A 15,362-nucleotide genomic window follows, 5' to 3' on the forward strand; every position below is an offset into this window, starting at 1 on the left:
GGCACAACTCGGCCATGGGAGGGCACTGTGCCACCAAAATTGGCACGCTTGCAGGTCTTGTCTGCGCTGTCATTGGTGTATTGTCAGGTCTGGCTGCGACTTCCGGTTGCAGAGATATCATCCAGTTGGTGAAGTGACCTTCACCAGTTTGCTGGTTCCTTGTAGGTTTCTTTGGTTTCTTGAGTGGTGCCTCCACTCAGGAGGGAGATCTCGGGGTATTTGCAAACCTGGATGCCCTTAGGGTATTTTGAGGTCAGTTCAGTGGTCAGCTCCTCCGCAGCGGCAATTTTCAGGATTCTGGTGCAGCAAGCAGGGCTCTTGGAGTCTCTTCTGGTGCAGCAGGTCCACTGATCTCGTCGTGTCGGGTTCTTTGGTGCTGTCTTCTTTTCTTACTGATGAATCAGAATTCTTGGTCTAGGGGAGTCCACTAATTACTGAATTTAGTGGGCATTTTAGGGGGAATCTGGTAGTGTCCAATGGGACACTTTTACCCTTGGGTGGCTACACCCACTACAGCAACCACTTCCTGTGGGAAGGGTACCTACCCTAAACCTCATTGGCTATTTTCCTGCCATCCAACATGAAAGAAAATGAAATGGCGGGTCCATTTCACCTGCATGCCCCTAGGGGTGGTGCATGCTCAGTGAGACCCCTCCTCCTACCCTTTGTGTGGTTTCCTGCATTTGCTCCCGCCAAAAGTTGGGGTTCACAAAGGGAAAAGCCATCTGCTGCTAGCAGCAGTCCTGGGGGCTTGAGTTTCAAGGGTGATAGCCCTTTGAAACTCACTGCCAGGAGAGTGCACGTTCCTGAGGGAGGAGGTGTTAGCTCCTCCACCCAAGAAGGGCATTGTTTTACAAACCAGAGAGCCAGGGCTCTCCCCCAGGTTTGTCTATTGGCTGTCTGGAATTGCCAGGCTGGATGGAACCAGTCAGCAACTATGCCAGTTAGGTTAGCTTGCGCAGGAGGCACCTCTAAGGTGACCCCTGGGTACATTTAGGGATAAATCCAATACTGCTACCAGTTTGGATTTAACATTCTGAGTTGTTTAATACTAAACAACCCAGGGTGCAGAGTGGCCATCATGTAGCTGGGGAACTCGTGTTTGATGAATGTTCAGTACATGTACTTAAAATGGCTGCCCTGTTCACTCACTAAGTCCCAGGTTTGGCAACTATGCCCTCAGATATAGGCCCTCATTATGACATTGGCAAGCAATGGAGGCCGCCTGCCAATGTAATACCGCCATCAGGCCACAGGGGGGGCCTGAACCCCACTGACCCTATTTTGAGTTCCCTGCTGGGCCAGCGGGTGGAAACAGTGTTTCTGCCCACCAGCCCAGCAGGGAACAGTGCCTTAATATTGCAGCCAGCTCCTGATGGAGCCGGCGGAAATGTGTTGGTGCAGCGGGTGTAGCAGCACCTGTCGCACATTCCACTGTCTGTAATTCGGACAGTGGAATGTGCGTTGGGGTTGTGCATGGGTTTCCCTGCACTGCCCATGCTGGTAAGGAAGAGGGATCAGACCTCGGTTGCTGAGATGACTGGGGTGTCAGACTGGCATGAGGCCTGACCTTAACTTACGACCTACAGTAGACCCTTTGTTAGGTGTGACACATGCAGAGGCTGTGATCCTGTGGGATGCCACTCTCACTGGCCGCCCTGTGTAATATTATAATCTCTTGCTAGCTTGGGGGAAGTTACTGGAGGCAGGGGGGCCCTCCTCTGTGGCTGCGGAGGGCAATCAGACAACTTGGACCCAAGCGCGGAAACAAATGTACCGTTAACAAGGTTGTGGGTTGCAATTCCCCCACCCCACCGCCGGTCCCCTGATAAACCTTCAACCCACTAACACAGAGACCGGTCTAGACCTCCAGGGAGCTGACACCTTGAGGAGGATATCATGGGCAAAGCACGGAATAAAACGAGCACAGCTACCCAGGACCCAGATGAGACTTCCCTGGTGCAGCAGGAGAGAGGGAACCAGGACACTAATGAGACCTCCATATACATGCACCTAGATAAAGTACTTGCCGCCATAGCAGACACCAAACGGATGCTACAACAGGACATCAGTGCGGTACCTGTGTGCCTGGGCCTGTTGCAGGCGAAACACCATCAACTGGCTGAGAGGGTCATAACTGTAGAAGCCCTGATGGGAGAGATTAAACCGGACCAGGCCGCGCTGACTTGTAATGTATGTAACCTCGCTGATAGAGTGAAAGTACTAGAACAAAGGGCAGAGTATGCAGAAGGCCGCAATCATCGTAACAATATACGTCTGGTAGGACTGCCGGAGGGATCTGACGGCACTGACATAGTGGCATTTCTGGATCACTGGCTCCAAGCAGAGATAGCACCAGGCTGCCTCACTTCCTTCTTCGTATTAGAGAGAGCTCACAAGGTGCTGGTGCGGCCGCTGGCCCCAGACTGCCCTCCTCGCTCAGTGGTGGCGCGACGGATGCATTTGAAAAAAAGGGGTGCCATACTCCGTAAGACACGCAACAATGGTCTGATGCGCTGGGAAATGGAAAAGTGTTGGTGTTTCCAGATTACAATGCAAAAGTGCAGGCCCAAAGAGTATCTTATCAAACAGTGAAGAAGGCCCTCCGTGACAAAGAATTGTTATATTTGCTGATGTTCCTGGCGAAACTATGGTCATTCAAAATGGAAACACACACTTCTGCAACACGCCTAAAGAAGCCTGGACTTGCCTAGATGCCTACAGAATGGGAGCACCCCGTCCACGGCCCAAAACCAAATCTAGGGAATCTAGATGGAGACTCAGGAGGAAAACTGGGGGAAAATCAGAAGGGTCCTTCCTGAAAAAGCCCCCTCTCCCTCTCAGACTGAATGGGAAAGGATGGCTGCGCTATTGACTGTGGCAGAAATGGCATCAACACACCGAACAGACAATTCTTCAGAACCAGGCTTGAACATGTCAAGCTCGGTGGCCTCACTCCTGTTGGATGAAGAACTGCCTGCTGTGGCTCCGCAGACGGCTTAAGACATGATATGACATTAGAGGCACTGGAATAACTCTCCCAGCGGAATTCAGTTGCTGCTGTTGCTGCATCCATGAATTACGGGGACAGTGTCTGTTGTCGCACCAGCTGCGTGTGGGTGCACCACTGGTACATGTATCCTGCGAGACCGGACAATGACTTTGTGCTGTACGAGGCCGGAGCAAGACTCTGAACTGAAATCCCTCTTTGATCCCCTCAAGAAGATTGCCTATTCCAGAAAACTGGGAGTGGTGGTCTTATAATAATACTTTTGTTTTCAAGGTTTGGATGACCAGCCTTTGCTGGACTGCCCTTGGGAGGGGGAATATTTAGTGGGAACTGTTTTGATTGGTTGTGGGGGTCATTGATATCTGACAGTGATATAGAGGGCAGGATGTGAGGGTTGGTCGATAAATATTCAACACACACATGCCTATAGCGCGAATGGATGAACCAAGGCCTATACTGTCATTTATAACCTGGAATATTAGAGGAATGGGGTCGGCCAATAAGAGATATAATATTCACAGATACTTACGACGCAGTGCGTGTAAACAGTCATGTTGCAAGAAATCCATTTCATTCATGGTGAAATGTAATGACTGTGCTGTGGATGGCGCAGTCACATTTATGCCTATTACTCTGCCTACTCATGGGGAGTACTTATATGGATACAGGCAGGCGTCCTGTTTAAACACATGCATACACTGATTGTTAATGAGGGTCCTGGCTAAAGGTAGGCTTTTGGTTAAAGAGATAATCTTAGGATCTATTTACTCCCCCAAATCAGGACCAAGTGATGTTTTTAAGGGAGTTATCTAACCCCCTAGCTACCATGGGAGCTGGTAGTTTACTCATAGGAGGCGACTTCAATTGTGAAATGAATGTAGAGTCCGATAGATCTACCTCTCTGCTATCAGGGCCCCTGCACATAAACTCTCTAAGGGATTGAGAAAATGGCAAACTCATTGAGATTTCTTAGAGGCTTGGAGAGCGCAACATGATCAGGTTCAAAAGTATTCTTATTACTCACCAGTCTACAATTTGCACACTAAACTAGATACGTTCCTGTGCTCGTCCACACTTGGCCACTCTGCACTACATACAGAATACTGGGGACCCACTGTGTCAGACCATAGCCCTCTATTACTGAAACTTTGGGCCCTGCCTGAGAGGCCGGCGATACCCCTTTGGCGTCTTAATCCCCTCAAAGATATCCCCTTTAAAGAGTCTTTCAATAAGGCCCTCACAGACTTTTTTTTTACCAGAACCAGGAATCGGCCACTAACAGGTCAATCGAATGGGAGGCCGTGAAGGTGGTGATCCGGGGTCACTGCATAGGTCAGAAGGTGGGGGCCAAGAAAGTACTAGAAGGGGAACTCAAGAGGCTGGAGGAAAGACAACACAAATTGGACAACCAGATAGGGCTAGAAGAGGGAGTACGAGAACTCAATAAAGAAATTAGAGAAGATTACTTTACAGCACTGGATTGCCTCTGTTGCTTAGATTATAAGACTATTTAGCTAAGACACACGATGAGGAGGGCAGAGCAGGGAGACTGATAGACTGGTTGATTACCTCTCCAACTAGGAGGAAACCTATTATACAACTGTTGAGTGATGATGGACTCCTTGTGTATTCCCCGAGGCAAAGCAACAATTTTTTCCTAAAGTATTACGAACAACTCTGTAGCCACTCTGGAGATCTTGTTGAGACAACAGTGAATGACTACCTGAGCCCTATACCTTTAGGAACAGTGGACCCTAACATACAGAATGGACTAGCTGGGCCAGTGACAGCACAAGAGATTTGTATAGCTATCAAGGACATGACTCATGGGAAAACGCCTGGCATAAATTGGCTACCGGCGGAATTCTATACAATTTTTTCCGCCACACTGGCTCCCAAACTAGAGATACTCTATGCAGAGTCACAAATTGGGACAGCCACCGGAGTCTACTAGAGATACACTGGTGATACCGCTCTCCAAATCAGTAGACCCAGGGTTGCAGCTTCAGCGTTCCGCCAACTCTCCATGCTCAACCTGGACTTCAAAATATTGAGTAAGGTCCTGGCCATGAGACTGGCGCCGCATATGCAAACTTTAATACACCCAGACCAGAATGGGTTTATTCCGACGAGAAATACCTCCCTTAATTTAAGCAGACTATAGCATGTCGTATCATCTGGAAGTAGATCTTCACCTAAATGCGATACTAATGTCTATTGATCTTGAAAAAGCATTTGACTCTATGCGATGGGACTTTTTATTTGCTGTCCTACTTCCAATGGGGCTGGGTGAGGCATGAGTGAGGTGGGCCAAGCTTCTCTACGCATCCCCCATGGCCAGGGTGCAGAAACATAGTATGGTCTCAACCCAATACAAAATACATAGAGGCACCAGACAGGGTTGCCCCTTGTCACCCTCCAGTTTGCACTCGTTATTGAGTCACTGGCGATGCTATTCCGCCAATGAGGTGCAGAGCAGGGGATCACGCTGGATGGTAAAGTGCATAACATATCCCTTTACGCAGATGATTTGTTTCTCTGTCTGAAAGAAGGCTCCTGAGAGATGGTGTACGCAATGTCTTTGTTGGGTGACTTTTCCACCTATTCTGGTCTGCATGTCAAGAACACCAAAACATACTTATTCCCTTTAATAGCAGACATGTGACGGCCACATACTGTTCTGCACGAACGATTATGGACCCCTGTCTCCTTTAAATACTTGGGTATTAGGTTATTCCACTCCCTAACACACGCTAACTTGGGCGCCACTCTTAGATCACTTCGATCCTTTGTACACCTCTGGAGGTCCCCAAAGCTGCCGATAATGGCAAGGATTTCCCTAGTTAAAATGATAATGCTACTCGGACTACTGTATTATTTTGTAAACTTGTCGGTTAAGATGCAGGCCGCATGGTTTAAACAACTAGACTCACTACTACGTGACTTAATCTGAGATGGAATAGAGTCTCTCTGGAGATCCTTTGCAACCCCCTGGATGAAGGAGGGTTGGGTGTACCAGACTTTGAATTATACTATGTGGCGGCACAGCTGCAATGGGTAGCAGGGTGGCTGGATGGTGATAACCTAGATGAGCTTGGACATTCAGGGATGTTGAATAACCAGTGGCCTCTCCTGTCAAAATTACTTAACAAACTGATAGCAACTCCCCGACCATGGATACTGTTGAAGGCGCATTTATGATGCTGGAGGAGGTGCCTTGGTAAATCGAGGGAGACTTCCATATGTGCACAGGCACTGCCTTTGGTAGGAGTCCCACACAGAGACCCATTAACCATTTTCACGCATAAGCAGCTTGCATCATGGACAGAGGTGGGACTAATGACGGTGTGAGACTGCTTTCAACAGGAAACACTTCTACCTTTAGGAGACCTAGTAGAACAGTGCGATTTACCCCTGGGCCACTTTCTAACATATCGAGCTCTAATGCAGTCCTTTAAAGATTTGTGGCTGAGCAATGACCAAGAACCGGAAACACACATAGAATTACAAAGCTTATTGACTCTAGGGAAGGCTAGACATTTGGTAAAGTGGCTATATCAGACACTATGGCACACAGTCCAAAAGCCCCCATTAAAGACCAGAGCTGGAAGACATTGTTGGGCCGGGATATATTGGACTCAGGATAGCGAAAAATATTGGTATATACCCGTAGGTTTTCTAGGAATACAAGACTTAGATATACCCAATTCAACTATTTGCACATGGCATATTTAACAGCACACAGACTGCGGGCGGGGGACCCTAATAATGTCCAAGATGTTCATCTCTGGAAGCTGATTTTGGTCATATGTCACGGAGCTGTCCTGCAATTCATAGATTCTGGGAAGCTGTTATTATAGTATTGAATGAGCGCAGATGGCCGCTAGCTGGGCTTTGCTCGGATGTATTGTACACCTGGGAGCACCAGGGTGAAGACACTGGAACAGACAGGAGTACAGCGGCTCCTATCACACAAGACCTAAAGGGACCCTTTTAAGCGATATTAACAATTAAGACCTACAGGCCCTGAGATCTATATTTGAATTTCTGAATTTATAAGGGAATTCATACATACAGCAGGTGCTAAGTATAGGCAGGGGGCACAGCCTCCCTCTTCGACAGGACCACCCCCACACATGCTCCACTACACTGGCGCAGATAGATGTTAACCAGATTAAGCCCTCTGAAAGTGATTAAACAGAAAACCCACAATAACGTTAATGGTTGACCCGTGGCAAGGACCCTAGTTTGGTTTGTTATGTTACTGGTTTGTAGTACAGTTCGATTCATATTGGCTGCCATTAAACCTGGTCTATGAGAATTGTTAAACCAGAAGGCACACTGGATGTACAGTATCTTTTATGCTGCTACATAACTTCATATCATGATTCTAGAGTTCCACATGTATGACTCATGCTTACATTATAGCACAAATGGAACAGACAGTGGTTACAAGTGATACTTTTGCATGATGATGTACAAGGTTGTAATATGCATCTTTAATGTTAACACAAATGAAAATATGGATTAAAAAGTGTGATCTAACTTTATTACTGTAAGTACATTCACTGTAGAACCAGAGAATTGTGCCTTGTGTGCCTTAACCTTACTAAATGAAATGTAGTCATTTCAAATTAATTTAAAACCATCCTTAGATTAATGAAGTGTATTTACTTTAGAAACAAGAGGAATTGTAGATGTGTGTACTAATGTTTTGCAGTTCTATACAAGAATGTAGTTCTCAGTCACATTTATCTTCATGTATTCAGATGCATTGCATTTATTCTAACTGTAACATGGAGTTTTATTTCAGGTCATGTATCTGACATTTACTTTATTTGAAGTTAAACATTAACCCAAGAGACGCAACATTAAATGTGTGTTAGTGAATAATTCTCTAAAGTTGACATAACTATGCGTGTATTTCTTTCAGTGTGAGAAACTGTTTTCCATTTACGATTGAGTTTCTTTTCTTTGCATGGGGAATTCACATGAAATGTTAGTTTGGAAATAGATGTACTATTGTGTTAGTAATAGAGAGTTTGTGAAAAAGACCTTGATGGAAGAACATGGAGAAGCCAAGCATAAGCTGATAATCCCTTGTTCAAATATATCTGCTAGAGACATCTAAATACAGATTTCTTACTGTAGAATCTTCCCCAGATGCAAGTCTTGACCTGGAATTTTTTTTCCCATAGCACATCTGCGTATCGGAAGAGGGTGTTCCACGACTCTGTATCGAGGTCGTCCACCGGATGTGACGTCAGCGGAGTCCATATAACCCTCTCGCCGATGCACAGTCAGTTCCTTTATCAGGCAGGTTTCACCTACTTTGACGTTTTCGCCAATAAAACAATGTGCTTTTTCCTTATATGTCCTCAGGGTTTAAACCCTGTGGGTCCTGGGGACGACCGATGTCCGCCACAGACCCTCACACTATTTGTATGTTGTGCCTGGGTGAGCACTGTAACTCCGTAGAGTTGACTCTTGTCGTCTACTTCGGCTGAAGGTGCTGCGGGAGCGTTGCATGAAGCTTCTGGCGGTGTGGATGTCTCAGCCTTCCCAGACTTCCTGTCAACCTCAGTCTTCTTCTTGGAGTAAGGTCCATTCGCAGGCTTGCTCCAGGCGTTATTTTCATGAAGATCATTCATCATTGGCTTCACACGGTAAGTCACAATGCAAGCGGTTGAAGTTCCCGAATTTGCCACACATGGCCTCTCACCACTCCTCAGTGGAAGAGTTGAGGCCCGAGTCTACCCTGTGTCTCCCTTCCTTACCAGGGGCTGGGGCGACACTGATGCAAATTTATTGGTATTATGTTTCCCTTAATGCTATCTTTGGGACACGACCTTCCCCTGGAGCGCCTCTGGGCCCCAAAGAGGTGCAAGATGCCTTGACTGTTTCTCCGCCGGCAGGTTCAGCCTCAGCTTCAGTTAGGCCTTCTGCTTCAGTTGATGAAGTTGTTACAGCATCTTTGCATTGCCCTTCGGGGTTCCACCTTCAGAGCCGGTATCCGATCAGCTGACTCCGGCAAACCTGCTGTTGGTGCTGATCCACATTGCATCCCTCTCCCCATCTGAAGTCTAAATTGACTTTGAGGAATCACCTTCTCAGTGCCAGTCGGCATCGGGTATGGTGCCAGTCATGCCGGTTATCCCTGGCAACCTCCATCCGCATCCCCTTATGTTTGTCCTTAATGCTGTGGAAGAGTTGGGATGTATACCTCCCATTTCTCATGTTGATCAGTCTCCTATAGAGGACAGCTGTCTGGCTGGTCTAGGTGTGGCTAGTGGCTTAGTCTCTTCCTCACACTTGGGCCTTCCCCGCCCCTTTGCTAAAGAGGCAAGTCCTTCTCTAGCTGGCATGCTGAGATGGGTTGCTGTCATTTTGGATCTGACACTTCCCTCCGTGGAATTGACTACTCATCCTATTATTGACATACTTCATCAAGGCCAAACAGGGGTTGAGCCAGTGCTTCCTTATAGTGAAACCCTACATGACATTTTGTTGGGGGCTTGGGCTAAGCTGATACATGGGCCCCTGTAAATTGGGCTATATCTTACAGGCACAGACCTGCTCCTCGTGATCCAGCAGGTCTTCTGCGATATCCTACTCATCGTAGTTTGGTGGTACAGCCTGCTTTGATCTCCCACGATATTGAATCATTTGCACATGTCCCATCTTACAGAGATGCCAGGAGTTTTGACACTTCTTTCTGGCATATTTTTTCCTCCACCCTTTCTGCTCTACACCCTATTAATACGTCTTGTGTTCTTGGACGTTTTTCCCATTCCTTATAGGATTCATTGGCACGTATCTTGCCATCATTTTCAGATGACATCTGGAACAATATTGCCCTTGAGGTTCAAGATGGTCAACAGGCAACTAAGTTGATCATTCCTTGAGGTATGGATACAACTGACTCTGTGGGTCTGGCCATGGTCTCTTCAGTTTCACTACGTCGCCATGCATAGTTATGCACCTCTGGATTTTTGGAGGCTGTTCAAGCCACATTTGCATGCCTTTTGGTAATGCCAATTTATTTGGTGCACAGGCTGACTCTGCTTTAAGGCATTTTTGTGACAGTAGGAGTGGATTGGTTCCTCACTCCTCTTTACCTAGTTAATACCTCTGTTACAAGCTTGTTGGGAGGATAATTGTCTTTACTTACACTCACAGATGAGCCATGTTTTGGAAGTGTGGTAAAGCTTTTTCTGTTCCATGCCTGTTCCACCTGATGGTGGCACCTGGTGGGGTGTTCCTGCTTTCGGCAGGTGTTATTTTTCCTTATATTGTCAGGGATAGATTAATGGGGTATATATCACCCAGGGACTCTATAGAGGTTTTACTGCCTAATGTTTCAAGGCTACTTTCGTTATTGGTATTACTTGGTGTAGAAGTGGTGGCTTTCCACTTCAAGTTTGTCAATGACAGCTTTTGATACTTAACGATACCTGCTATATGAGTGATATTGTTTCCTTTTCTCTGATGAAGAGCTTGAGCTCAAGAGTTGATACCTTCATGGTATGTACCTTACTCTAAGTGGAGCATTGACTTTTGTATGCCTGGTGGGCATTTATATACATACAATTATGAGGTTTGTATGATGGAACCACCCATGCCGGAACAACACATTCCTTAATGCGTTTGGAACCACGACTGCGTCATTTCCACACATGCCTTTACAATGAATTGTGTTGTAAAAGCATGCCTAGTAAAGGCACTTCTGGAAACGCATGCATGGTTCTGTCATGCAACCCTCTCCACCCATCCTGAGGCCCAAAACTACCCCCACCCCTAAAACCTACCCTGGCCCCCCACCCACAGCCCTAAAAAAATACTATCCTAGCCCTCTACCCCTGCTCCTATGAACTAAAGTACCCTGACCCCCCACTCGCCCTGAAACCTAAAAAAAAAAAATACCCCGACCTTCCAACCCTGCCCCATAAAACTAAACTACTCCAACACCCCTACCCGCCCTGAGCCCTAAAAGAAACAAATACCCAAACCCCACCCCTAAAATCTAAACTGCCCTGACATTCCCACCCACCCTGAGCCCTAAAACCTTCCCTCTAATAAGTAAACTACCCTAACCCCCACCCTAAACCCTAAAAAAAAACCTATCCTGATCGCTTTACTCCCGCCCCTAAAAACTAAACTATTCTGATGAGCCCTAAAAGAAAATACCTCAACCCCCTTACCCCTGCCCAAAAAACTAAAGTACCCCAGCACCCCCACCCAACCTTAGCCCTAAATCCACCTCACTGCTAAAAACTATCCACCAACCCTGCCCCAACTCCACTTACCTCACCACATCTTCTCCCGATCCTTCTTCCTCTTCTCATCTCCCTCCTCCCACCCATCCTTAGACCTTCCCTCATGCTTTTAAAAATAAATAACCCTGTCCTCCCACCCTAAGCCCTAAATAAAAAAAATACCCAAATCCCACATCACCGCCCCTAAAAAAAAAAAACTGACCCCCACCCTAATCCCTTAAAGAAAATACCCAACCCCCACTCCCGCCCTTAAAAAAAAAGAAATAGCCCAATCCCTTAATTCACCGCCCTACCCCTGCCCCAACCCCACTTACCTTACTGCATCCGCCGCATCCTCTCCCGAGCACAGCATGGTTTTTTCTGTGCCTTAACCATGCATATACGTAGTTCAGCACATGAGTGGTTAAAGCACAGAAACAGCCATTCGTTGTTCAATCAAGCGTGGTTACGCTTGTGTGGGAAATGTCCGTGTCCTTGAGGACGCGTTGTTAAGGATGTTCCACAATTATGAGATTTGGTATTCCTTGTAGGGAGCTTCTACTATTGGCAGCTCCCTGGGAGTAGCAGTATATTATTTTCTTTCTGTTAAAAGAGTTATTTCAGATAATCCTCTTATTAATCATGATTTTATGAAGAAATGTTTCTTGTTCTTCTTTGTGGTAATTGGTGAGAATTCATTAATAGAATAATATCCCAATGATGGGATTATGCCTCACTAAGGCCATCTACTAAGTCCTTTTTGTACTTTCAAACATGGTAGCTTTTGTCTGCATTGTTTGTTCATGTGTGTTCTACTTTTGTTGTATAATTTTGATATTCACTAGTAAAAAGTATTCTACTTTTGCTAGATTTGTAAACCAGAAGGTAGTATTCTGTGGACTTTAGGACTTTTATTTGTTTTGGTCTTAAAGGTTTACTTTCCTAGCCATCAGAGTTTGGTGTGTATTCTACACCTTTGTGTAGACATTTGTATATTTTCGACTTGTTCTTTGAACATTATTCTTTCAATTTCCTGGCATTCTGTCGGGTTATCATGTGTTTCCATTGAGGTATAGTCTCTTCGCAGAGTCCATTCACTCGTGTGTATAGAGTAATTCATATTCTTCACTCTTTGAGGGTTGTTCTGACGTTTCTACATTATTATTTGAGTTTTCCTTCTTTTCAGAAGGAATTTACCATCTTACTGGGTTCTTCTCCTTTTCTATGAGATGTTCATATTCATTGTACATAAGGGCAATATGTGTGCGTCATTACGTCTACTTGTGGTATAAGACATTCCTTTATTAAAAGATTGTTGCTCTTCTTGGTGACAAATGTTTTCATCATTTGACTGCCTCTAGTTGTTTGTAGTTTGTGTTCACACTTTGGAAAGTGTTGTCCTCAGAGGGAAAATACAAAATCAGTCTGATTCTTTTTCTTACAGAATCTTTTTGATATTCTGGTTTAAGTATGAAGACCTTTTCTAGATCTTCAGTAGATGGGTCTCTATTCATATAGGAGGGTCCTGTACTAACCTTGGCCTCCGCCAGACTATTGAGTCTTTTTCATCCCTACTCTTGTTCCACTGTATGATACTACTGCTTGATGATGGTATCTCAAGCAATTTGCACTACTCTGACGGTTTTAAGGGCTGTTGATTTCCTAAGTGGTATGATACCCACTATAGGTACCATTCTGTTATGTCAGTATTGTCTGACTAATTACTGAGCAGTTTCTTAATATTTATGTATATATATATATATATATATGTATACATATATATGTGTGTATGTATATATATATATATATATATATATATATATATGTATACATATATATGTGTGTATATATATATATATATATATATATATATATATATATATATACACACACACACACACACACACATATTATTTTGTCACTACATAGGTGTTTCTTTATTTTCCTCCTATGTCAGTATCTAGATTAGGAATATCCCAAATGTAATTGTATCATCGCTAGTTAATTTCCCTAGGGAAAAGACTGCTTAGATGCTAATTGTTGCTATTGTTGTCTTCAACTTCAACTTCTTTTTTTAATTGACAATTTTTAGGCCTTCTCCACAAAAGATGGACATATCTCTGTGTTTTTATAGCAGGTCTGGTTGCAGTATACCTTTATATGACAAAGAAGTATTTCTCAATGGCAGGGCCTGCTGCTTTGTGTTCCATGAGTTTTGCACATGCAGTTTGGGTCTGAATATAGAGCAAAAACATTTATCTTCATTAGGTCAATTGGCAAAATTGACTTCCGTCATGAGTAGTATTTTTCCATCATCTTTTCATTGCCTTTATCTTCCATTACTGTGGTCTTTTCCACAGTTCTTATGGGATGGTCATGCATAGGTTCACATCCCATTAAGGGTGCGAATAGTTTTGTATTCATATTGTTGGCTGGCTGCTGACACAGAATGGGTTATTCTATAATGGATAATTTCACTCCCATGCTTTTTAATGTCTTATGACTTTATTTACCTGTGGTTCGTTTCACAAGTTATATGTTGCAGAATATGTTATTCCTCACCTGAATTATTATGAATGTCTGGTCTTTTTATCTTATTCTAGACCGGTTTTGTTCTAGCGAAGGACGTTTAATGGTCTTGGTCATGGGTGATGTTATCTCCATGTTTTTAATGTTTTTTATGACTTTTTCTAACTGTGGTCCTTTACACAGTTCTTTTAGTAAAGAATATGTGATTAATCATATGTATTTGTATGAGCGCACAGCCTATTTCTCTTGTTCTACACCAGTTTTCTTCTGCTTAGAGACTCTCAATGGAATCAGTTTGCAGACCCTCCCCTGTGAATGGAATGTCTTTGGTATCTGTTTCTGGAGGAAGGAATCTGTGGTTCGCTGTCTGTATCAGATGAACAAGTTACTTACCTTTGGTAATGCATTATCTGGTAGAAGGAGGATCTTGCCACAGATTCCTTAACGGCCCTCCCATCTCCCACGTTCTGCAAACTGAGTACTCTTTCGCCTCTGACATTTTGTCATGGAAATCTACACCTTGAATTATGAATTTGGTGATTATTTGACACAAGGATGTCTTTTAGCACACTGTTTCCATAGGAGCTTTCTATATGTGGCTCCACCTTTTAAGCATGGGAAATAGTCACAGACAAAACTGACGGTGCCTCACTGAGGGGGTTATATGGACTCCTCTGACATCACATCCGGTGGACGACATCCTCTACTTACGCGCAGACATGATATGGGAAGAAGGTTCCCCGATCCAGGCTTGCATCTGGGGAAAATTCTAAAGTAAAGAAATTGCGGCTAGATCCTGTCTCTAACAGGGAATGTGTTACAGAAGGTAAGTAAGTTGTTCATTACCAGCGATGCCTTGAAGATCACAGTCGATATCGTTCTCAGGATTACTCTGGGAGAACCCATAGATGTTGCAACCTACAATGTGAGTCAGGAGAAAACAATGGAGCCCCTGATGATGTAAACAGAGGATGTTGCTTAGAAGGATTCATGTGATATTAAGTAGCGCTCACATAGGCTGTGGGGCATTTCTCTTTCCTTTAGATTTTAAGAGGGGCAGACCTCTGACTTTTTCCCTTATCCCTATGCTTGCTGAGTGTGGCCTAGGCTAACACTTAACTCTCCCTAGAAGGCTCTTGACCAAGCTTCTGAAATGCTGACACCTTCCCTACATGCATGAGCATAATTTTCTTTATTCTTTTTTACCTAACTTTTCCCCAACTTTTTGAGATTTTCCTTACATTTAGAAGCCCTGAATAATTTAGATTCTGAGCAAGATGACTTTAGATCTTATTCATGTTTAGGAGAGAGAATTGAAGATTTTTCTCTGAACACCAAATCTTTTTGTTAATTTTCTGTATTGCTGTAGCTGAACTTATGGTTTGTCTTATGCTAATTCACCTAAATGTCTTCAGGAGGTTTGGTTCTCCTGTAGTCATTCTGTATCTATCTACCATGTTTTTGAGATCTGTTTATATTAACTTGACTGTTAACTTGTAATAAAATCCTTAACTTCATTTCTGATTTGGGTCTTTATTTTGTCGCTGAATTGGTTACACTGTAAATTA

Source organism: Pleurodeles waltl, chromosome 2_2, assembly GCF_031143425.1.
Source record: "Pleurodeles waltl isolate 20211129_DDA chromosome 2_2, aPleWal1.hap1.20221129, whole genome shotgun sequence".
NCBI classification, from domain to species: domain Eukaryota; kingdom Metazoa; phylum Chordata; class Amphibia; order Caudata; family Salamandridae; genus Pleurodeles; species Pleurodeles waltl.